Genomic DNA, 24,513 nt, shown 5'->3' with positions numbered 1-24,513 from the left:
CACATCTGTATTGGCCCCTTTACACCCTCATTTAGTGGGTAGGCTGACTCTATGTGACCCCCTTATAGTATATGCCCCCCTCTGTGGTCCACTATAGTACATGCCCTATTGCATGCACTCCCCATGTAGTCCCCCTTATAGATTCCCCCCCAATGATTCCCCCTTATAGATGGCCCCCATTGTAATCCCCTTTATAAATGGCCCCCATTGTAATCCTCCTTTATAGATGGCACCCATTGTAATCCCCCTTTATAGATGGCCCCCATTGTAATCCCCCTTTATAGATGGCCCCCATTGTAATCCCCCTTCATGATGCCCATTATAATGGCCCCCAGTCTGTGCAAAAAAAAAACAAAAAAAACACAACTCACCTGAACACTCGCTCCCTCGCCGTGTCTCTCTCCTCCTCGGTCCGTCTGTCGGCTGCCGCGCGGCTCCCAGCTCCATGTCTGTCCCGTCTCTGGCTGCACACGCACCATAGAGCTCTGTGCGTGCCAGGGATGTTACATGGCTCCCTTTCCCCCCTGCTTATAGATGGCCCCCCATCCCCCCTGCTTATAGATGGCTTCCCTCTCCCCCCTCCCTTATAGATGGCTTCCCTCTCCCCCCTCCCTTATAGATGGCTTCCCTCTCCCCCTTCCCCCCCCCATTATAGATGGCCCCCCTTTCCCCACTTCCTATAGATTGGCCCCCTCCTCCCATCTCCCTCCCAGTGCATAGCAGATAACAAAAAAAAAACAATTCACCTGCCATCCGCTCCCCCGTCGAACCTCTAACCTCCTGGTCTGGTCCTCGGCTGATGGAGCATCCCGTGCGCCGGGGGTGGGACTTCCGGCACAGGAGCGTCTCTGATGTGCGCTTCCTGTGCCGGAAGTCAGGGCGCCAGGCAGTACAGGGAGTTCACTGATGCGCACGCTGCTGGGAATAGGACAGGACACCCCCGGCAGCCGCGCATCAGCCGGGGACAGAGCAGAACTCTTGTGACCACAAGCAAAACTATGCTTGCGGTCACAAGAGAGTGCAGTGGCGAGGGGGGGCCTCGCGGGCCCCGGCGACCGCTGCGACCCTGGTAGCTGCGCCACTGCCCGGGGACCGCCTAGAAAACATGGATTTGTACGAAGCAAAATTAATCTGATTTGCTCATCTCTAGTGGCCATCCATGTTGTGTTTGAGGGGTATTTACTTACAGGCTCTGTAACACCCACCCGCCCGATCCATTGTGGCCATCTAGTGGCTACTGCAGTGTTGATAGGAGAGAGCAAGATCTTCACTAGCATAGCTCCTTCTACTGGGCATGAGATGAATGACGTTACGCAAGGGGCCTGGTTTACAGAAATAGTTTAGGATCGTGATACACAGCCAGGCCTCGTTTCAGAGTGCGAATCACGTGATGTTCGTCTCCTGCAAGGGGGGCAACAAAGGGAGCAGAATACAAAGTGGCTCATTGCCAGGTGGTAAATGATGTGCTGATGAAGCATAATAAGTAAGCCATATTGGGTTCTGTTACCAAAGTTTGAGCCAAGAAATACAGTTCTGTCCAAGATGAAAATGTCCATTTCTCGCCACATGTGATATGACTTGCTTAGGATCCATTCTTTATAGCTGCAGCAAAGAAGCTATGCAAACAAAAAGTTTGTTCACATGATTTCACTTTTTAATATAACTTTATTAAAATAAATAGATTTTTAGCTATTGTTCAACTTCTGTTGAGTGGCAGCAGTAAGGGGAAACATGGCCCCCACTGCTACCACTATTTGTGTCGGAAACTGCAGGGCTGTCTAAGCTGTGCATTTGTTCCTGCTCTGTTCAAGCAGTGCTGCACAGTAATATACAGAGCAGGGTCCTGTTTCCCCCTTGTATATTCTTATATACAATATTATTATATATTCTTATATACAGTACGAAAGAGGTTTCCCAACACCATCGCTATGTGATTGCTTTTTCTGAGTCTCCAGAGTACCCTTTTAATTATTCTTCTCATAGACCTATAGCATACATGAATAGACCATTAGGCTATGTTTACACACACACCATAAAACAAAGGTAAAATACAGCCATATATAATTTTGAAGCAAAAATACTGGCGCATTTTCAATATAATAATGTGTTCCAATTAAAGGATAAGTCCGGTGGATTATTAAAGCCAGCAGAAGGCGGGGGGAAATTGATTACAAGCAGTTACTTACCTTTCCCAATGCCCGCGGTGACTGGCAGGGCCGCCTGCAGGACCCCACTGGAAGGTATTTTCCACCAAGTTGTGCTGACGTCACAACTCCGGGGAAAATGCCGTTCCCGGCTGATGGACTCGCCGCTCAGCCAATCAGTGACTGGAGCGACATCCCGCCCCAATCACTGACAGGCTGAACGGCTAGTCCATCAGCCTGGTCGTGACGTGTCAGGTCCCAGAGATCCCAGAGCCTGGAAGAAGGTCCCGTAGCTGGTCCTGCCATTCACTGTGGGTACGGGAAGAGGTAAGTTGTTACTTGTAATCAATTTCCCCCCTGCCCCTGCAGGATGCCGGCTTTTATAATTCGCTGAACTTCTCCTTTAAGTAAATGGGATGTTTGACAGCAGTGCACACATCATACATAATAATGGCGGTAAAAAACATAAATGAACATGCTAAACACTTACCACCTGCTTTTGCAAATACAGCCTTTTAAAATCTGTTAATGCATTGTTTTATTTTCACTCAAAATGACGGTCATACCATGTTTCCCTGAAAATAACACAGTGCCTTACATAAAATTTCACTCAAAAACAGCCACTTTGGGGGAGATTTATCAAACTGGTGTCAAGTAGAATTGGCTCAGTTGCCCCTAGCAACCAATTAGATTCCACTTTTCATTCCTCACAGATTGTTTAAAAAATGAAAGGTGGAATCTGGTTGGGGCAACTAAGACAATTCTACTTGACACCAGTTTGATAAATCTCCCCCTATGTCTTATTTTCAGGGTATGTCTTATTTCTCCTCCCCAGACCTCCACTGCATCAGGAGTGGGGCGGGCGGCGGTATGCGGCGGGGCGTGGGGGCCATGGACCAGGCTGCCTGCAGTGCTGGCTGTGAAGGTCCATGAGGGAATTAGGTGAGTCCAGGAAATCCCCTGTTCCCTTTTACCATCTCCCTACCTCTCCATCCATCGATCTATATGATTATCTATCTATCTAATCTATGTATGGATAGCTACACATTCTTTACTGTTTATTAAAGAGAAAATATGGTGAATTCTCATCAGTGCAGCCGTATTAACAAAAGCATACACTGGCCCCCAAAGAATCCAAATTAAATGGTTTAAACAGCACCTACCTGCTTCTTCCTTGCTGACAAGCAACCGACCAGCCTACCTGCTTGGTTGCCTGCCTGCAAATGAACTGCTAGCCTTTCTGTCAGCTGTATATGTCATCACAGCCTTGATGACATCACCAGCCCTGCCCTGGCAGGCTAGTGGTAAACAACTTTGTTGCCATGGCAACAGGCTGCCAGAGACAAACAAGTGTTTCCCAAACAAACTTTTATTAGCAATACTAAGCCTTATATCTTGGGGTGCAGCTGCGCACCCTACTTGGGTGGTGTTTCTTGCAATGCTATTTCGGGTGCATCTGACTGTATTTGGAGGGTTCTGTTTTTAGGCAACACATTTGTGGGGTGCACTGAACCTGGAAGCACTGCAATACCAGGTTAATGCCTGGAGAGAGGACACAGCAAGCTCTTTTACTATCTCCCTGTTCTACAAATCCATTCAAAATATGGTCCCCAGATAGGGGACGTATCAAATATTAAACTGATAAGAACAGATTTTTTTAAATTATTGAGAGTCTGTCTCTGCCTGCCTCTGTCTACCTGTCTTCCTGCCTCGTTCTGTCTACCTACATCTGTCTGCCTATCCATCCATCCATAGCTCTATATGATTTATCTATGTATCTAATCTATGTATGGATAGCTACACATTGATAACTATTAATTAAAGAAAAACTATGGTGAATTCTCATCGCTGCAGCCGTATTAATGAAAGCATACAGAGGCCCCCAAAGAATCCAAATTAAGTGGTTTTAAACGTCACTTACCTGCGTCTTCCTTGCTGGCAAGCAACCAAGCAACCAGTCTACCTGTTTGGTTGCCTTCCTGCAAATGAACTGCTAGCCTTTCTGTCAGCTGTATATGTCAGCACAGCCTTGATGACATCACCAGCCCTGCCCTGGCAGGCTAGTGGTAAAGAACTTTGTTGCCATGGCTACAGGCTGCCAGAGACAAACAAGTGTTTACCAAACAAACTTTTATTAGCAATGTCAAGCCATAAATCTTGGGGTGCAGCTGTGTACCCCACTTGGGGGGTGTTTCTAGCAATGCCGTTTCGGGTGCTGTTGACTTTATTAGTAGGTGCAGCTGTGCACCCTTGAGGGGTTCTGTGTTTAGGCAACACATTTGGGGGTGCACTAAACCTGGAAGCACTGCAATACCAGGTCAATGCCTGGAGAGGACAGAGCAAACTCTTTTACCATCTCCGTTCTAAAAATCCATTCAATATATGGTCCCCAGATAGGGGACGTATCAGATATTAAACTGATAAGAACAGATTTATTTATTTTTTTAATTATTGAGAGTCTGTCTCTGCCTGCCTCTGCCTGCCTGTCTCTGTCTGCCTGTCTCTGTCTGCCTGTCTGTCTTTCTGCCCCGTTCTGTCTACCTGCATCTGTCTGCCTTTCCATCCATCCATCACTCTATATGATTATCTATGTATCTAATCTATGTATGGATAGCTACACATTGCTAACTATTTATTAAAGAAAAACTATGGTGAATTCTCATTGGTGCAGCCGTATTAACAAAAGCATACACTGGCCCCCAAAGAATCCAAATTAAATGGATTAAACCGCACCTAACTGCGTCTTCCTTGCTGGAAAGCAACCAAGCAACCGACCAGCCTACCTGCTTGGTTGCCTGCCTGCAGATGAACTGCTAGCCTTTCTGTCAGCTGTATATGTCAGCACAGCCTTGATGACATCACCAGCCCTGCCCTGGCAGGCTAGTGGTAAACAACTTTGAGTCCATGGCGACAGGCTGCCAGAGACAAACAAGTGTTTACCAAACAAACTTTTATTAGCAATGCCAAGCCTTATATCTTGGGGTGCAGATGCGTACCATACCTGGGGGGTGTTTCTTGCAATGCCGTTTCGGGTGCAGCTGACATTATTTTGAGGTGCGGCTGTGTACCCTTGAGGGGTTCTGTTTTTAGGCAACACATTTGGGGGGTGCAATGAATCTGAAAGCACTGCAATGCCAGGTCAATGCCTGGAGAGGACAGAGCAAGCTCTTTTACCATCTCCCTGTTTAAAAATCCATTCAATATATGGTCCCCTGATAGGGGACGTATCAGATGTTAAACTGATAAGAACAGATTTTTTTTATTATTGAGAGTCTGTCTCTCCCTGCCTTTCTGTCTTCCTGCCTTGTTCTGTCTACCTGAATCTGTCTGCCTCTCAATCCATCCATCGGTCCATATGATTATCTATGTATCTAATCTATGTATGGATAGCTACACATTGATAACTTTTTATTAAAGAAAAACTATGGTGAATTCTCATTGGTGCAGCCATATTAACGAAAGCATACACTGGCCCCCAAAGAATCCAAATTAAATGGATTAAACCGCACCTACCTGCGTCTTCCTTGCTGGCAAGCAAACAAGCAACCAACCAGCCTACCTGCTTGGTTGCCTGCCTGCAGATGAACTGCTAGCCTTTCTGTCAGCTGTATATGTCAGCACAGCCTTGATGACATCACCAGCCCTGCCCTGGCAGGCTAGTGGTAAAGAACTTTGTTGCCATGGCAACAGGCTGCCAGAGACAAACAAGTGTTTACCAAAAATTTTTTATTAGCAATGCCAAACCTTATATCTTGGGGTGCACCTGCGCCCCCCACTTAGGGGGTGTTTCTTGCAATGCCGTTTCGGGTGCAGCTGACATTATTTGTAGGTGGGGTTCTGCACCCTTGAGGGGAGAGAGGACAGAGCAAGCACTTTTACCATCTCCCTGTTCTAAAAATCCATTCAATATATGTTCCCCAGATAGGGGACGTATGAGATATTAGGCTATGTTCACACTACGTATTAGACCGGCCGTTCCGTGACCCGGCCGGGTCACGGAACGGCCGGTCTCTGCCCGGATAATCCCGGCCGGTACTTAAGTTCTGGCCGGATGAGCTGTCCGGCCGAAGGGTTCTGATGCGGGCGCATCAGCACGCGCCCGCATCAGAACTTCCCCTTGCATACAATGAAGCGAGTGGCCGGAGCCCTGTCAGTCTCTGTGTGAACTGACAGGGTTTCCTACGGCCGCAAATGTGAAAAATTGAAAAAATTGCATTTCTCTAAATTTGAAAGTCTCTGCCAATAAGGAAGATAGTTATGCCACAAAGGTTATTGATTAATTCACTTCTATAATATGTCTTCTTTATGTTGGCAGCATTTGGTGAACATGCTTTAACTTTTTTAGGATTTTAAAGGCCATAATTGTTTAGTAGTAATTTTCAAAATTTTTGTGAAAATTTAAACTCAAAATTTTTTAGGGACCAGTTCAGTTTTGAAGCATATTCCAGAGGCCTGTATACTAGAAACCCCCATAATTCCCCCCATTTTGAACTCTTCACCCTTTGAAGTATTCAAATTGACATTTAAAACAGTTTTTAACCCTTTAGGCATTTCACAGGAATAACTGCGAAATAAGTGTGAAAAGTAAAAATTTCCATTTTCTTTGCAGACATTCCAATTCAATCCTATTTTTTTCATACCAAATCTCCTATAAAAAATGAAATGCAATAAAACATTTATTCCTCTGAATCTGCAGTTTTTACAAATACCCCATTTGTGGACCTAAAGTGTTGTGCAGGCGCACAACATGGTTCAGAAGAGAAGCGGCACCCTTTAAATTTTGGAGTGTGGATTTGGCTGGAATAAATGTAGGAAACCATGTTACAGTTACAGAGCCCCCCTAGTGCCGAGACAGTGAACCCCCCCCCCACAAGTGACCCCATTTTGCAAACCACACCCCTTAAGGAATGGAACAAGGGGTACAGTGGGCATTTGGACCCTACAGGTTTTTCACAGTTTTTTGCAAAAGTGGGCCGTGAAAATTAAAAATCACATTTTTCACACTTTTACATTGGTGAAACCCCAAATTTTTCAAATTTTTTAAAGTTCGGAGAAGAAAAAGCCCCCCAATATTTGTAAAGCAATTTTTTCTAAGTAGGAAAATACCCCATTTGTAAAAGTAAATTATTGTATGGGTGCACAACAGGGCTCAGAAGAGAAGGAGCACCTATGTCTATGTGTGCACTACTGCTGTAGCAGTAAATGCACGGACATTTACTGACAATTACTAACGGACACTGACTGACGTTTACTCACACTTACTAACGGACACTGACTGATGCTTACTCACACTTACTAATGGATGCCGACTGATGATAATTTAACTGACACTGATTGATGCTCAGTAACGGACACTGACGGACTCTTACTATTGGACGCTGACTGATGCTGGCTGACACTTACAGAAAGTGACTGACGCTTGCTGACACCTGCTAATTGACGCTGACTGACTCTTACTAACGGACATTGACTGATACTGACGCTTACTAACGGACACTTACTGACACCAAGACTTACTAACGGACGTTGACTGATACTGACGGACACTTACTGACGCTTACTAACGGACGCTGCCTGACACTTACAAACGGACGCTGCCTGACGCTTACAAACGGACGCTGCCTAACGCTTACAAATGGACACTGACTGGCGCTTACTAACGGACGCTGACTGACGCACACTGCCTGATGCTTACTAACGGACGCTGACTGACGCTTACAAACGGACACTGACTGACGCTTACTAACGGACGCTGACTGAGGCTTACTAACGGACGCTGACTGAAGGACACTAACTAACTGATCTCCCTTAATACTGGGAGATCACAGGGGAGGGGGTACTTTTTATTATATGTGTGTGTGTGTGTGTGTTTTTTACACGATATAGGCTCTGATTTCCTCACAAAGTGAAGGATGGGGGGGGGCGAGATGGCACAGCAGCAGGGGGAGGATCGGGGGAGGACACAACATCAGGGGATGGGGAGGAACGGAGGACACAGGACACTGGAGGGGGGGTACGGAGGACACAGGACTTGGCACCGGGGGGGGAGGACAGGAACACACGGCAGCGGGGGGCGGGGACGGCGCGGCAGCAGCTTCCCCCGGATCCCGGAACTCGGCAGAGACCGGGACCCGGGGCTTACTGCTTATTTCACCGGCATCCGTGGATCGTTACCCATTCAGGGGGTCCAGCAGCAGCTACACTAAACTGTCAGCTATCAGCTGACAGTTTAGTTGCTGTTCCCGGTCACTGTTTATGTAAACAGTGAGCAGGGCCGGGACAAGGTGTTTTGGTGCCCTAGGCAGAGAAGGTAAATGGCTCCCCCCCCCCCCCCATATATATATATATATATATATATATATATATATATATTTCCATAAAAAAGATTTTTTTTTAAACATATTCAATACAAAGCAGTCATGAATTTATGTTATTAATATAGGGGGGTGGGAGGTGGTTGGAGCTATTAATCACTGCTGAGTGAGGTCTGGAGGGCGGTGCTATCCATGAGTGCCAGACTGGAGCACCTTTATTAGAGGGCATGAGGTAATATATATATATATATATATATATATATATATATATATATATATATAAAATTAAGGGACACAGTGTATATTATACAGAATTTCAGGGCATCATTGTGTGTAATTTAATACATTGTAAGGAGTAAATTGTATATTATAATGAATTTCAGGGAGCTGTACAGTGTATTATTATGAGTTTCAGAGTACCACAGTGTTTATTAACCCCTAGACGACCCAGGATGTAGAGTTACGTCATGGAAGTCTGTCACCAGACGACCCTGGACGTAACTCTACATCCTGGGTGTTTCTCCAGCTATGAAGCGCGCTCCGGAGCGGAGCGCGCTTCATAGCAGGTGGGGGCCGGCTGCAATCAGCAGCCGGGACCTCACCGGTAATGACACGCTGCAGCGATCGCGCTGCCCCGTGTCATTAACCCCTTAAATGCCGCGCTGCGGCGTTTAAGTGTAAGTGACAGGGGGAGTCCCCTGTCACTTACCGATCGGGACCCCCGCAGTGTGACTGTAGGGGTCCCGATCGGTAACACGGACCGCCGGAGGTCTCTCATCTTCCTCCGTGCGGTCCGATCGGCGATCTGCTGCACTAAGCCTGCACAGGCAGGCTCAATGAGCAGATCGCCAATAACACTGATCAATGCTATGCCTATGGCATAGCAATGGTCAGTGTAGAAATCAAAGTATTGAATGTAAAAGTCTCTCAAAGGGACTTCAAATGTGTAAAAAAAAAAAAGTTTAAAACACTATTACACTACCCCAAAACCCCTCCCCCAATAAAAGTTGAAATCACCCCCCTTTCCCATTATATAAATAAAACATATAAAAATAAATAAATAAATAAACATATAATATACCGTAGCGTGCGTAATTGTCCGATCTATTAAAGTATAACAAGCGTCATTGCGAACGGAGAATGGCGTAGACGAAAAGAGTGAAAAAAGTGTGCGGATTACCCATTTTATGTTACATTATATATATAAAAAAATTCATAAAAAGTGATCAAAAAGTCCGATCTTCACAAATATGGTAGTAATAAAAACTAGAGATCATGGCGGAAAAAATGACGCCCCATACAGCCCCATAGGGGAAAAAATAAAACCGTTATAAGCGTCACAATAGGCCCATTATATTATTAACTAATTGCCAAAAAAAAGGATTTAATAAAAAAAAATATATATAACATTAGAGAATCTGTGTAACCTGCATATGGTTGTGTTCGGGCTGACCTATAGAATAATAGTATCATGTCGCTTTTACCATATAGTGCATTACGTAGACACAGGAACCCCCCAAACGTTACCATATTGCATTCTTTTTTACGATTTCACCTATTTATATTTTCATAAATAATATATTTGGGATTCCATCATACATGTTATGGTAAAATGAAAGACGCCATTACAAAGTACAACTATTCCTGTAAAAAACAAGCCATTACATGGCTTGTAGATAGAAAACTGAAAGTGCTGGAGCTCTTAGAAGGGGAGGAGGGAAAAACGAAAGCGCAATGATCAAAATTTGCACGGTCCACTGGGTCATTTTGGGCCTGGTCCTCAAAGGGTTAATGGATTTCTGGGGACCATGGTGTGTATTAGAATAAAGGGAACACAGAAGTGTTTTTGGAGGGTACAGTGCATGGAAATATTAAGTGGGCACAGTGTGTGGAATTGTGGCACTAGTCTTCATACGGAGAATAAGGACTGGCTCCCTGCAATTAGGGTGCAGAGGGGAAGGGGTGGTGATTGGAAACATGACAGGATGGACACACACATATATACACAACACACCCACACTTATGCATGCACACACACACACATACATCTATACACAATGCACACACACATCTATACACAACACACACACATAGGAACCTCCTCTGTCTGTCTCCTTACTTGTATTACACTTTCATCCAGGGCAGCAGTGAAGAGGTCTGGTCCTGTGTGGTGTCTCCCGTTCTCGTCTGGCTCCTGCACTGTGAGCTGAGGGGGCGGGGCCTAGAGAGACGGGCCTCACTGCTGCAGGACAGACACATAGAGCAAGTACAGCTCACTGTGTCTGTGTAACTAAACTATACACAGCAGATAAGTAGCCCTGCAGCAGGGATTCTGACACCTGGGGCAGAGGGGAGCGCACTGGAGGTTTCCCTCTAGTCTGAGCCTAGCGCCCCCTGCCCTGGACCACTAGATGCCGCCCTAGGCCATCGCCTATTCCAGCCTATGCTTTGTCACGGCCCTGACAGTGAGCATCGGGAGCCGGGCAGTAATAGTACGGCCTGGTGCGGATAGTACTATAACTGCCTGATGTGGCTAGGGGTTAAATCTTGGGGTGCAGCTGTGCACCCAACTTGGGGAGTCTTTCTTGCAATGCTGTTTCGGACGCAGCTGACTTTTTTTGAAGGTGCGGCTGCGCACCCTTGAGGGGTTCTGTTTTTAGGCAACACATTTGGGGGTGCACTGAACATGGAAGCACTGCCACTTTGTTTCCATGGCAACAGGCTGCCAGAGACAAACAAGTGTTTACCAATTGAACTTTTATTAGCAATGCCAAGCCTCAAGTCTTGGGGTGCAGCTGACATTATTTGGAGGTGCGGCTGCGCACCCTTGAGGGGTTCTGTTTTTAGGCAAGGGGTGCACTGAACCTGGAAGTACTGCTATGCCAGGTCAATGCCTGGAGAGGACAGAGCAAACTCTTTTACCATCTCCCTGTTCTAAAAATCCATTCAATATATGGTCCCCAGATAGGGGACGTATCAGATATTAAACTGATAAGAACAGATTTTTTTTTATAATTGAAAATCTGTCTGCCTGCCTCTGTCTGTCTGTCTTCTTGCCTCGTTCTGTCTACCTGCATCTGTCTGCCTCTCCATCCATCCATCGGTCTATATGATTATCTATGTATTTAATCTATGTATGGATAGCTACACATTGATAACTATTTATTAAAGAAAAACTATGGTGAATTCTCATCGCTGCAGCCGTATTAACGAAAGCATACACTGGCCCCCAAAGAATCCAAATTAACCCCTTAAGGACCGGGCCTGAAATGGCCTTAACCCCTTAAGGACCGGGCCTGAAATGGCCTTAAGGACCGGAGCAAATTTTATGAATATGACCTGTGTCACTTTATTCATTAATAACTTCGGAATGCTTTTACCTATCCGGCTGATTCTGAGATTGTTTTCTCGTAACATATTGTACTTCACATTTCTAGTAAATTGGAGTCGATACTTAAAACGAATCTTTATGAAAAAAACCAAAATAACATGAAAAATTGTGAAAAAATGCATTTTTCCAACTTTAAAACTTTTCTGCTTATACAGAAAATGGTTATACCACATAAATTATATATTAAATAGCATTAGCAACATGTCTACTTTATGTTGGCGGCATTTTTTAAACGATCTTTCATTTTTTTTTAGACAATCGGAAGCTTAAAACATTAGCAGCAAATTTCCAAATTTTCAGTAAAATTTCAAAATCAGATATTTTTAGGCACCTGTTCAGGTTTAAAGTTTATTTGAGGGGACTGTGTGTTAGAAAGCCCCACAAAGCACCCCATTTCAGAAACTGCACCCCCCAAACTCTGCAAAAGCATATCCAGAAAGTGTTTTAACCCTTTAGGGGAGTCACAGAAATAAAAGCTAAGTGTGTAAGAAATTTGGAAATTTTAATTTTCTGTGCAGAGATTTTATTGTAATCCAATATTTTTCATAATTATAAACCTATTACCAGAGAAATGCACCCCAATATTGATTGCCCTGTTTCTGCAGTTTATAGAAATACCCCATATGTGACCCTATTGCATTGTTTGACGCAACCACAAGCCTCAGATATAAGAGAGCGCCCAGTGAATTTCAATGGCTCCGTTATATTAGGTAATTTCTGACTGTACCACTTCAGGTTGGCAGAGGCTCTGGGGTGCCAAAACCTAAAAAACACCCCTAAAGGGACACCATTTAGAAAACTACACCCCTCAAGGAATGTAACAAGGGGTGCGGTGAGCATCTGGACCCCACAGGTGCTTCACAGATTTTCCCAACAATATGGCGTGAAAAAGGACAAAAGTATTTTTTACACTAAAACGTTGTTCTAGCCTTCAATTTTTCATTTTCACAAAGGGATAAAAGGAAAAAAAAAACACAAACCATGTAGCGCAGTTTCTGCCGAGTCCGTAAATACCCCAGATGTGGCGATAAAGTGCCAAGGGGGAGCAGGACGAGCCTCCAAAGGGAAGGAGCGCCAATTGGCTTTTGGAAGCTGGATTTCACTAGAATGGATTTAAAGGGCCATGTCGCATTTACAGAGCCCTCGTGCTGCCAAGACACTGGAAACCCCCCACAAGTGACCCCATTCTGGAAACTACACCCCTCAAGGAATCTAACAAGGGGTGCAGTGAGCACATGGACCCCACTGGTGACGGGCACAAATGTGGAAAAATGTGACGAGAAAGTGAAAATTTTCATTTTTTCACTTTCACGGCACAAATGTGCCCGTCATCAAGGGGTCCATATCCTCATTGCACCCCTTGTTAGGTTCCTTGAGGGGTGTAGTTTCCAGAATGGGGTCACTTGTGGGGGGTTTCCAGTGTCTTGGCAGCACGAGGGCTCTGTAAATGCGACATGGAGTTCATCATCCATTCTAGCCAAATCCAACCTCCAAAATCCAAATGGCGCTCCTTCCCTTCGGAGGCTTGCCCTGCACCCACATGGCGCTTTATGTCCAGATGTGGGGTATTTACGGACTCGGGGGAAATTGCTCTACACATTGTGTGTTTATTTTCTCTTTTAACCCCTTGTGAAAATGATAAATTCAAGGCTAAACCAACATTATAGTGTAAAAAATGTAATATTTCATTTTGACGCCACATTGTTCCACATTTGTGCCCGTCACCAGTGGGGTCCATATGCTCACTACACCCCTTGTTACATTCCTTGAGGGGTGTAGTTTCCATAATGGGGTCACTTGTGGGGGGTTTCCAGTGTTTTGGCAGCACGAGGGCTCTGTAAATGCGACATGGCGTTCATCATCCATTCTAGCCAAATCCAACCTCCAAAATCCAAATGGCGTTCCTTCCCTTCGGAGGCTTGCCCTGCGCCCACATGGCGCTTTATGTCCACATGTGGGGTATTTACGGACTCGGGGGAAATTGCTCTACACATTGTGTGTTTATTTTCTCTTTTAACCCCTTGTGAAAATGATAAATTCAAGGCTAGACCAACATTATAGTGTAAAAAATGTAATATTTCATTTTCACGCCACATTGTTCCACATTTGTGCCCGTCACCAGTGGGGTCCATATGCTCACTACACCCCTTGTTACATTCCTTGAGGGGTGTAGTTTCCATAATGGGGTCACTTGTGGGGGGTTTCAACTGTCTTGGCAACACAGGGGCCTTTTAAATGCAACATGGCCCCTTAAAATCTAATCCAGCCTAAAAAAAACTAATGGCGCTCCTTCCCTTTGGAGGCTTACCCTGCACCCGCATGGTGCTTTATGTCCACATGTGGGGTATTTCCGTACTCAGGGGAAATTGCTCTACACATTTTGTGTTTTTTTTAATCTTTTAGCCCCTTGTGAAAATGAAAAAAAAAGACAAGATCAATGATTTAGAGTAAAATTTTTTTTAAAATTACACTAAAAGTTGGTCTAGCCTTGATTTTTTTTCCATTTCCACAAGGGGTTAAAAAAGAAAATAAACGCAAAGCGTGTAGGGTAATTTCCCCTGACTACGAAAATACCCCACATGTGGACATAATGTGCCATATGGGCACAGGGCAAGCCACCAAAGGGACAGAGCGCCATTTAGAGGCTGGAATGGAGGATGGAGGCCATGTCGCAATTACAAAGCTCCTGTGCTGCCAGAACAGTAGAAACCCCCGACAAGTGACCCCATTATGGAAACTACACCCCACAAGGAATCTAACAAGGGGTATAGTGAGCATATGGACCCCACTGGTGACGGGCAGAATTGTGGAACAATGTGACGTCAAAATGAAAAATTTAATTTTTTACACTAAAACATTGATGTAACTTTGAATTTTTCATGTTCACAAGGGGTTAAAAGAAAAAATAAACCACTAAAAATGTAGAGCAATTTCCCCCGATTACAGGAGTACCCCATATGTGGAAACAAAGTGCAAAGTCTGTGCACGGAAAGCCTTCAAAGGCAAGGAGCGCAATTTGGATTTTGGAAGCTGGATTTGGCCAGAATGGAGGTCGAAGGGTTCGCAGAGCCCCCGTGCTGCCAAAACATTGTAAACCCCCCACAAGTGACCCCAACAAACTCAGGAATCTGTGGTTCGTTGGGGTTGGGCTTGACATCCCGCTGCGTGTAAGTAAGTTAACCCCCCCGCTGGCCGGAGTATACATCACCTCCTCCCTGCTACGGCTTGCTTCAGGGCTCACGGTGTCTGCTCATTCCGCGCAGCCAATCAGTGTGCTGCCCCGCCGCAACCACAGATTGGCTGAGCAGGACATGCTGCCGAGAACCTCCGAAGCAAGCTGGAGCGGGGAACAGATGATGTATGCTCCGGGCAGCGGGGGGTGAACTTACATACACGCAGCAGGATGTCAAGCCCACTGCGTGTATGTATTCTCATAGGGATGAACTAACACTGGATCCGCTGCGGATCCGGAGTGTGTGAAGGCACCCTTAGAGGGGTGTGTAAGTGTTATGCTTCTACACGTGAAAGTGTGTGTGTGTTTTATGTACTGTTTTTACATTTTTATTTTATTTTATTTTTTTACTTTACATTTTTTTTACTTGGCAGGCACACCGGGAGAAGGGGGGGGGGGACGCAGAAAAAAGAAAGAAATTTACACTAAAGAAAAAAAAACAGCAAAGGGCAGAGGGTGGCAGAAGAGGAGAGAGGGTTGCAGGAGAGGGGCGGCAGGACGGAGGAGAAAGGGTAAGAGGAGAGGGTGGTAGCAGAGAAGGGGAGAGGGTGGCAGGAGAGGGGCGGCAGGATGGAGGGGAGAGGAAACGGTAGCGGCAGGACAGAGGGTGGCAGGGGCGGGGAGAGGGTGGCAGTGGAGGACAGAGTGTGACAGTGAAGGGGAGAGGGTAAGAGGCGAGGGTAAGAGGAAAGGGTGGCAGGACAGAGGGGAGAGGTTGGCAGGACAGAGGGGAGAGGAAAGGGTAGCGGCAGGACAGAGGATGGCAGGGGAGGGGAGAGGGTAAGACGAGAGGGTGGCAGCAGAGAGGGGAGAGGGTGGCAGCAGGGAGGGTGGCAGGAGGGTGGGTGGCAGCAGGGAGGGTGGGTTGGTAGGTGGGTGGGTGCCAGCAAGGAGGGAGGGATGGTGGGTGCCGGGAGGGATGGTGGGTGCCAGCAGGGAGGGATGGTGGGTGCCAGCAGGGAGGGATGGTGGGTGCCAGCAGGGAGGGAGGGTGGGATGGTGGGTGCCAGCAGGGAGGGAGGGTGGGAGCGTGGGTGCCAGCAGGGAGGGAGGGTGGGATGGTGGGTGCCAGCAGGGAGGGAGGGTGGGATGGTGGGTGCCAGCAGGGATGGTGGGTGCCAGCAGGGAGGGTGGGTGCCAGCAGGGAGGGAGGGTGGGATGGTGGGTGCCAGCAGGGCACAGGGAGAGAGGGAGGGAGGGTGGGATGGTGGGTGCCAGCAGGGAGGGATGGTGGGTGCCAGCAGGGAGGGAGGGTGGGATGGTGGGTGCCAGCAGGGAGGGATGGTGGGTGCCAGCAGGGATGGTGGGTGCCAGCAGGGAGGGTGGGATGGTGGGTGCCAGCAGGGAGGGAGGGTGGGATGGTGGGTGCCAGCAGGGAGGGAGGGTGGGATGGTGGGTGCCAGCAGGGAGGGAGGGTGGGATGGTGGGTGCCAGCAGGGCACAGGGAGAGAGGGAGGGAGGGTGGGATGGTGGGTGCCAGCAGGGAGGGATGGTGGGTGCCAGCAGGGAGGGATGGTGGGTGCCAGCAGGGTGGGATGGTGGGTGCCAGCAGGGAGGGAGGGTGGGATGGTGGGTGCCAGCAGGGCACAGGGAGAGAGGGAGGGAGAGAGGGAGGGTGGGATGGTGGGTGCCAGCAGGGAGGGAGGGTGGGTGAGTGCCAGCAGGGAGGGAGGGTGGGAGGGTGCCAGCAGGGAGGGAGGGTGCCAGCAGGGAGGGAGGGATGGTGGGTGCCAGCAGGGAGGGAGGGATGGTGGGTGCCAGCAGGGAGGGGAGGGTGGGAGGGTGCCAGCAGGGAGGGGAGGGTGGGAGGGTGCCAGCAGGGATGGTGGGTGCCAGCAGGGAGGGTGGGTGCCAGCAGGGAGGGAGGGTGGGATGGTGGGTGCCAGCAGGGCACAGGGAGAGAGGGAGGGAGGGTGGGATGGTGGGTGCCAGCAGGGAGGGATGGTGGGTGCCAGCAGGGAGGGAGGGTGGGATGGTGGGTGCCAGCAGGGAGGGATGGTGGGTGCCAGCAGGGATGGTGGGTGCCAGCAGGGAGGGTGGGATGGTGGGTGCCAGCAGGGCACAGGGAGAGAGGGAGGGTGGGATGGTGGGTGCCAGCAGGGAGGGATGGTGGGTGCCAGCAGGGAGGGAGGGTGGGATGGTGGGTGCCAGCAGGGAGGGATGGTGGGTGCCAGCAGGGATGGTGGGTGCCAGCAGGGAGGGTGGGATGGTGGGTGCCAGCAGGGAGGGAGGGTGGGATGGTGGGTGCCAGCAGGGAGGGAGGGTGGGATGGTGGGTGCCAGCAGGGTGGGATGGTGGGTGCCAGCAGGGAGGGAGGGTAGGATGGTGGGTGCCAGCAGGGCACAGGGAGAGAGGGAGGGAGAGAGGGAGGGTGGGATGGTGGGTGCCAGCAGGGAGGGAGGGTGGGTGGGTGCCAGCAGGGAGGGAGGGTGGGAGGGTGCCAGCAGGGAGGGAGGGTGGGAGGGTGCCAGCAGGGAGGGGAGGGTGGGAGGGTGCCAGCAGGGAGGGGAGGGTGGGAGGGTGCCAGCAGGGAGGGGAGGGTGCCAGCAGGGAGGGGAGGGTGGGAGGGTGCCAGCAGGGAGGGGAGGGTGGGAGGGTGCCAGCAGGGAGGGTGGGATGGTGGGTGCCAGCAGGGAGGGAGGGTGGGAGAGTGCCAGCAGGGAGGGTGGGATGGTGGGTGCCAGCAGGGCACAGGGAGAGAGGGATGGATCGGCGGCATGAGGGAGAAGGAGGAAGCATGGAGCGGCTAACGGGGAGGAGGAGGAAGCGGGGGCAGCATGGAGCGGCGGCGGGGAAGAGGAGGAAGCGGGGGCAGCATGGAGCGGCGGCGGGGAAGAAGAGGAGGTACCGGGGAGGAGCGGGAGAGAGCACAGGGAGATCAGAGGCTGCTGATCTCCCTGTTATTGGCGGCAGCATGAGGGGGCCAGAGGAGGAGGAGGCAGTACGGGGGAGGAGGCACCCGGCGCCCGGCACACACCAGGTATGCACCGGGCGCCGGGCTCACTGCACAGTACTCCCATCATCTCCTTCTCAGCTCGCCGATTCCGGCGAGCAGAGAAGGAGATGATGGGAGTAGTAGTAACGATCGCCCATGAATGGCCGGCCGGTGGTTACCGGCCAATCACGGGCGATCAGGGGGCCGGATCCACGGGCAGGTGACGCCCGGGCACAGCAGTGATTGGTGCTGTCTCGGACAGCACCAATCACCGCTGAATTCCGGGGTCCGGTCCCGGAAACAAAGTACATTGCTATGATTGGCCGATGAGAAGTCATCGGCCAATTACAGCTATCGGCGTCACGGGGGGGGCAGGGAAACTGCCCCCTACGTGACACAGGAAGATGGCTGCTGATAGAATCAGCAGCCATCTTCACCGGAGCGCCGCGCGATTTCGCGCGGCGCCCGTTTAAAGGGTCGACGTACCGGTACGTCATGGGTCCTTAAGTGACAGTGATCCATGACGTGCCGGTACGTCATGGGTCCTTAAGAGGTTAAAGAGAACCAATCACGGAAGAATTTTTTTTTTTTTTATTCCTTAATTCTATTTAAATTACTTTTTTATTAATATTTGTAAATAGAATTTAAAAAATTTCTGTCCGCGTTTTTAATTTATTCATGTCTCTCTTCAGTGTCATGCGCCGGCTCTTTTCAAAAGAGCCGGCGCGTGACAGGAAGCTCCCGGCATGCAGAGCGGCAGGAAGAGCTCCCATGAGCCCTTGCCCGCCGCTCTGTAAATACACAGTGATCTCATGAAGATACAGACTGCATTTGCAGTCTGTATCTTATACTTTACCTAATCCTATGTAGCAGTGTAGTGAGCCGGGCGCCATCTTGATGACTGGAACGCAAATGACGTCATCAAGATGGCGCCCGGCATTACTGCACCGCTACAAAGGAGTAGGTAAAGTATAAGATACAGACTGCAAAGGCAGTCTGTATCTTTATAAGTAGACTTTATGGAGATACAGACTGCCTTTGCAGTCTGTATCTTTTACTTTGCAGTCTGTATCTTTTACTTTACCTACTCCTTTGTAGCGGTGCAGTAATGCCGGGCGCCATCTTGATGACGTCATTTGCGTTCCAGTGGTGCGTTCCAGTCATCAAGATGGCGCCCGGCTCACTACACTGCTACATAGGATTAGGTAAAGTATAAGATACAGACTGCACAGGCAGTCTGTATCTTTATAAGTAGACTTTATTGAGATACAGACTGCCTTTGCAGTCTGTATCTTATACTTTACCTAATCCTGTATAGCGGTGCAGTATTCCCGGGCACCGCCATCTTCATGACGTCAGTTGCGTTCCACTGCTGGAACGCACCGCTGGAACGCAAGTGACGTCATCAAGATGGCGGCGTCCAGCAATACTTACACCGCTATACAGGATTGGGTACAGTATAAGATACAGACTGCAAAGGCAGTCTGTATCTTCAGGAATAGACTTAGGGAGAGAGAAACTTTTATTATAGGGACAGTTAATTTTAGGTGATTGGTTCTCTTTAAGGACCGGAGCAAATTTTATGAATATGACCTGTGTCACTTTATACATTAATAACTTTGGGATGCTTTTACCTATCCGGCTGATTCTGAGATTGTTTTCTCGTGACATATTGTACTTCACAGTTCTTGTAAATTGGAGTCGATACTTATAACAAATCTTTATGAAAAAAAACAAAATAGCGTGAAAAATTGTGAAAAAATGCATTTTTCCAACTTTAAAACTTTTCTGCTTATACAGAAAATGGTTATACCACATAAATTATATATTAAATAGCATTAGCAATATGTCTACATTTATTAAACTATCTTTCATTTTTTTTAGACAATAGACAGCGTAAAACATTAGCAACAAATTTCAAAACTTTTTGTAAAATTTCAAAATCTGATATTTTTAGGGACCTGTTCAGGTTTAAAGTATATTTGAGGGGACTGTATGTTAGAAAGCCCCACAAAACACCCCATTTCAGAAACTGCACCCCCCACACTCTGCAAAAGCACATCCAGAAAGTGTTTTAACCCTTTAGGGGAGTCACAGAAATAAAAGCTAAGTGTGTAAGAAATTAGAAAATGTAAATTTTCTGTGCAGAGATTTTATTGTAATCCAATATCTTTCATAATTATAAACCTATTACCAGAGAAATACACCCGAATATTTATTGCTCCGTTTCTGCAGTTTATAGAAATACCCCATATGTGGCCCTATTGCATTGTTTGACGCAACCACAAGCCTCAGATACTGTATAAAGGAGAGTCTAGTGAATTTCAACGCCTCCGTTATATTTGGTCATTTTTGACTGTACCACTTCAGGTTGGCAGAGGCTCTGGGGTGCCAAAACCTAAAAAACACCCCTAAAGGGACACCATTTAGAAAACTACACCCCTCGAGGAATGTAACAAGGGGTGCGGTGAGCATCTGGACCCCACAGGTGCTTCACAGAATTTCAGAACAATGTGGCGTGAAAAAAGAAAAAATTATTTTTTACACTAAAACATTGTTCTAGCCTTCAATTTTTATTTTCACAAAGAGATAAAAGGAATAAAAACCAAAAAAATGTGTAGCGTAGTTTGTCTCGAGTACAGAAATACCCTACATGTGGACATAAAGCGCCAAGCAGGCGCAGGACGAGCCTCCAAAGGGAAGGAGCGCCAATTGGCCATGTCGCATTTACAGAGCTGTTGTGCTGCCAAAACACTGGAGACCCCCACTAGTGACCCCTTTCTGGAAACTACACCCCTCAAGGAATCTAACAAGGGGCGCAGTGAGCAAATGGACCCCACTGGTGACGGGCACAAATGTGGAACAATGTGACGTGAAAGGGAAAATTTTCATTTTTTCACTTTCACGGCACAAATGTGGCCGTTATCAAGGGGTCCATATCCTCACTGCACCCCTTGTTAGATTCCTTGAGGGGTGTAGCTTCCAAAATGGGGTCACTTGTGGGGGATTTCCAGTGTTTTGGCAGCACGAGGGCTCTGTAAATGCGACATGGCGTTCATCATCCATTCTAGCCAAATCCAGTCTCCAAAATCCAAATAGTGATTTTTTTCCATTTCCACAAGGGGTTAAAAAAGGAAATGAATGCAAAACGTGTAGTGTAATTTCCCCTGAGAACAAAAATACCCCACATGTGGACATAATGTGCCATATGGGAATAGGGCAAGCCACCAAAGGGACAGAGTGCCGTTCAGAGGCTGGAATGGAGGATGGAGGCCATGTTGCAACTACAAAGCTCCTGTGCTGCCAGGACAGTAGAAACCCCCCACAAGTGACCGTATTCTGGAACAAACACCCCTCAAGAAATCTATCAAGGAGCATATGGACCCCACTGGTGACTGGCACATATGTAGAACATGTGGTGTGAAAATAAAAAATATCATTATTTTTCATTTTCCCAGCACAAATGTGCCCGTCACCAGGGGGCCATATCCCCGCTGCCCCCCTTGTTAGATTCCTTATGGGGTGTAGTTTCCAGAATGGGGTAACTTGTGGGGAATTTCTACTGTCCTGGCCGCACAGAGGCCTTGTAATTGCATCATGGCAAGTCTCTAATGGGAATGGCAGCCATACCTATTAAATTGGGGAAAAGGGACAATTTTTAATTTTTGGGGGGGTATTAGGCCAATTATTAGTTTATAAGGTTGAAAATGACAGGTGTCCATCAAATTCAACCTGTGTTCATCCAGAGGAAGGCAAAAAACCCTTGTGAGGCAGATGACAGTAGCCTCATCACAGGGAAAAAATTCCTTCCCGACTCCATAATGGCGATCAGAATAATCCCTGGATCAATGTGACCCCTGAAATTGGAAACAGGGAAGGAATGTAGAACACCGATGTCCAATGACGTGTGGTGCGCCTTGAAGTGATCCTGTATGCAGAGGCCGGGGTGATCAGGACAGGTGTCACACTGGAAAATGGTGTCCTTCCTGATCCCCCTGTTACGCCACACTCTGCACTTCTTCTGGGGTCTCCTGTTTTCCAGTGTGGTGGACGTCACCTGGAAAATGTTGCCCTGGTGCGATACGGGGTCCTTCATATCCAGAAGCGCTGGGTCTGCTCCATGGCTGCTAAATATTAGAGCTTTATTACTGCTGATATTTTCGGATCGTGCCGCAAGCTACAGTAGCTCAGGCAGCGAGGGACTGGAAGAGGGGGTGCTGGTATAAAAGTTATCCCCATACAGATGGTAACCTTTATGCAGAAGTGGGAAGATCAGTTCCCAAATGATCTTCCCACTAACTCCGAGGATGGGGGGGGGGGCATCTGGGGGCTGGATTCGGGTGTCCCTTCCTTCATACACTCTAAGGCTATGTTCACACTATGTATGTGTGCGGCTGTAAATGTGCGGATGAAACTACGGCCGTGGGAAAAAATAGACATGCGGCTGAAAACATACGGTCATTTACTTGGAAATCTGGTTCAACTAAAAATAACAAATAACATCTTAAGAAAGTGATGAAAACACCTCTGGATGCATCTGGGAAAGCAGGGAAACAGTTTACATGAATTGCTATTACCGGGGTTTGCGATCCTCTGCAGTATGCCGATGCCGATGCCTCTCATGGTTAATATATTGAATTAATAAAACACATTTTCGTTGTAATAAAGTCCCTTTCATTGTTCAATAATTAAATTTAAACGATTCCATCATTTTGCAATTAAATATACTGTAAGGGTGCCTTCACACCTACCGGATCCACAGCGGATCTCACTTCTGCGGATTCGAAGCGAGAACCGCTGCGGATCCGGTATCAATTCACCCCTATGATAGCACATATTCGCAGCGGGAATGACATCCCGCTGTGAATATGTGCTTTAACTCCCTGGTATCCCCGGCACATCCCCCCCCCATCCCGGCCACATCCCCCATCCCGGCCACAAACCCCCATCAGCCCACCTCCATCCCGCCACCGCCTGCATCCCGCCGCCGCGAGCATACAGAACCTGCTCGGCGGCGCGGCTGCAGTGAGGCTGCCGGCTCCGGGCCCGCTCGGATCAGCTGAGCGGGAACGGAGCCGGGAGCCTCACTGCAGCCACGCCGCAGAGCAGGTACTGTATGTTCGCGGCGGCGGGCTGGAGATGGGATGATGGAGGGATGTGGCCGGGATGAGGGAATGTGCCGCCGCCGGGGATGGGGGATGCGACGGCGGGGCTGCGGGCATCAGGGAGATAAAGCACATATTCACAGCGGGATGTTAATCCCCTTGCAAATATGTGCTATCATAGGGGTGAATTGTTACCGGATCCGCATTGGTTCTCGCTTCGAATCCGCAGAAGTGAGATCCGCTGTGGATCCGGTAGGTGTGAAGGCACCCTTAAAATAAATATATATATAAATAAATGTATATTTATATATATATATTTATTTTTTGACAGTATATTTAATTGCACAATGATGGATTCGTTTAAATTAAATTATTGAACAACGAAACTGATTTTATTTAAATGAAAATGTGTTTTATTAATTAAATATTAATTAGTACAGGAAGCTCCAGTAAGCCGTTAATTCATATTGCCGGCAATAGAGCATTCTGTACTAATCATCACTTTACTTTAATTAAAACATCAAATGTTTCTTCTAATTATGTTATCACAATAGCATTATTAGAAGAAACATTTAGAATTATATGTGCGCTCAGCTGATTGGCTGATCGGCTGAGCGCACATATAAAGAGCCGGGCTGCAGTACAGTGACTTCATTGTGCTGCGGACCAGCGAAGAGACAACATCGGGGTGAGTATAGAGCTCTCCCCACCCCCTCCCCAGCACTGCACCCCTCCTTGCTGGGATGGGTGCAGTCTGACATCAGTCTGGCCCCCAAGGGGGCCAGACTGTAAGCAGCGATCTGTAAAGATGCAGCATACTGTAAGGAGCACAACACCGCTCACAATGATGGGTGTTGTGCTCCTGTTTGTGTGTTTTTTGTGTTTCTCCCTTTTTGTTTTTCAGATATCGGTATCCTGTGGATTACGTCGGATTCCGTGGACTACGTCGATGACCAGGGGACCCTTTGCGTTTAAAAAAAAAAAAAAACGCATAAGGTCCCCCCTATTTTTATAACCAGCCGGGTTAAAAACCAAACGACAGCAGCCTGGTAACACCAGGGTGGGAAGAGCCATTGGTTTAGGCCCTCCCCAGCCTAAATCTTACCAGCCTGCTGCCGCCCGGTCCAGGAGCGCCAATTTTGACGCTCCGGGACCACTGGCACCCGACTCTTCCCAGTACCCCTGGTGGCATTGGGTACTGGGGTAATAATAGGGGGTTAGTGTTAGCCATTTTATACCGGCTAACACTAGGCCCCAACTTAGTAATGGATTCCGTCTATTAGACGGCTTCCACTACTAAGTCTATAAAGTAAAGAAATAAAGACAAGACACAAGTTAAAAAATTTTTTTTATTCAAATAAAAACACCCCCACACCCCTGACCATTTTATTA

At 47.8% G+C, this 24,513-nt stretch overlaps 1 non-coding gene and 3 pseudogenes across 1 annotated transcript; all 4 read right to left on the bottom strand.

Moving 5' to 3' along the window:
• Nucleotides 1-3,641: 3,641 nt before the first annotated feature.
• Nucleotides 3,642-3,810, bottom strand: LOC138796171 (U2 spliceosomal RNA; annotated as a pseudogene).
• Nucleotides 3,811-4,424: 614 nt separating this feature from the next.
• On the bottom strand, nt 4,425-4,607 carry LOC138796164 (U2 spliceosomal RNA). The gene has a single exon (XR_011363762.1). It is a non-coding gene; the product is annotated as a U2 spliceosomal RNA (small nuclear RNA).
• Nucleotides 4,608-5,245: 638 nt separating this feature from the next.
• On the bottom strand, nt 5,246-5,421 carry LOC138796179 (U2 spliceosomal RNA; annotated as a pseudogene).
• Nucleotides 5,422-11,307: 5,886 nt separating this feature from the next.
• On the bottom strand, nt 11,308-11,485 carry LOC138796154 (U2 spliceosomal RNA; annotated as a pseudogene).
• Between the last annotated feature and the right edge of the window lie 13,028 nt (nt 11,486-24,513).

The sequence above is a fragment of the Dendropsophus ebraccatus genome, chromosome 6 (genome assembly GCF_027789765.1).
Source record: "Dendropsophus ebraccatus isolate aDenEbr1 chromosome 6, aDenEbr1.pat, whole genome shotgun sequence".
Taxonomy (NCBI): Eukaryota; Metazoa; Chordata; class Amphibia; order Anura; family Hylidae; genus Dendropsophus; species Dendropsophus ebraccatus.
Note: the sequence above shows the minus strand (reverse complement) of the source record. Positions and strands in the feature narration are given on the sequence as shown.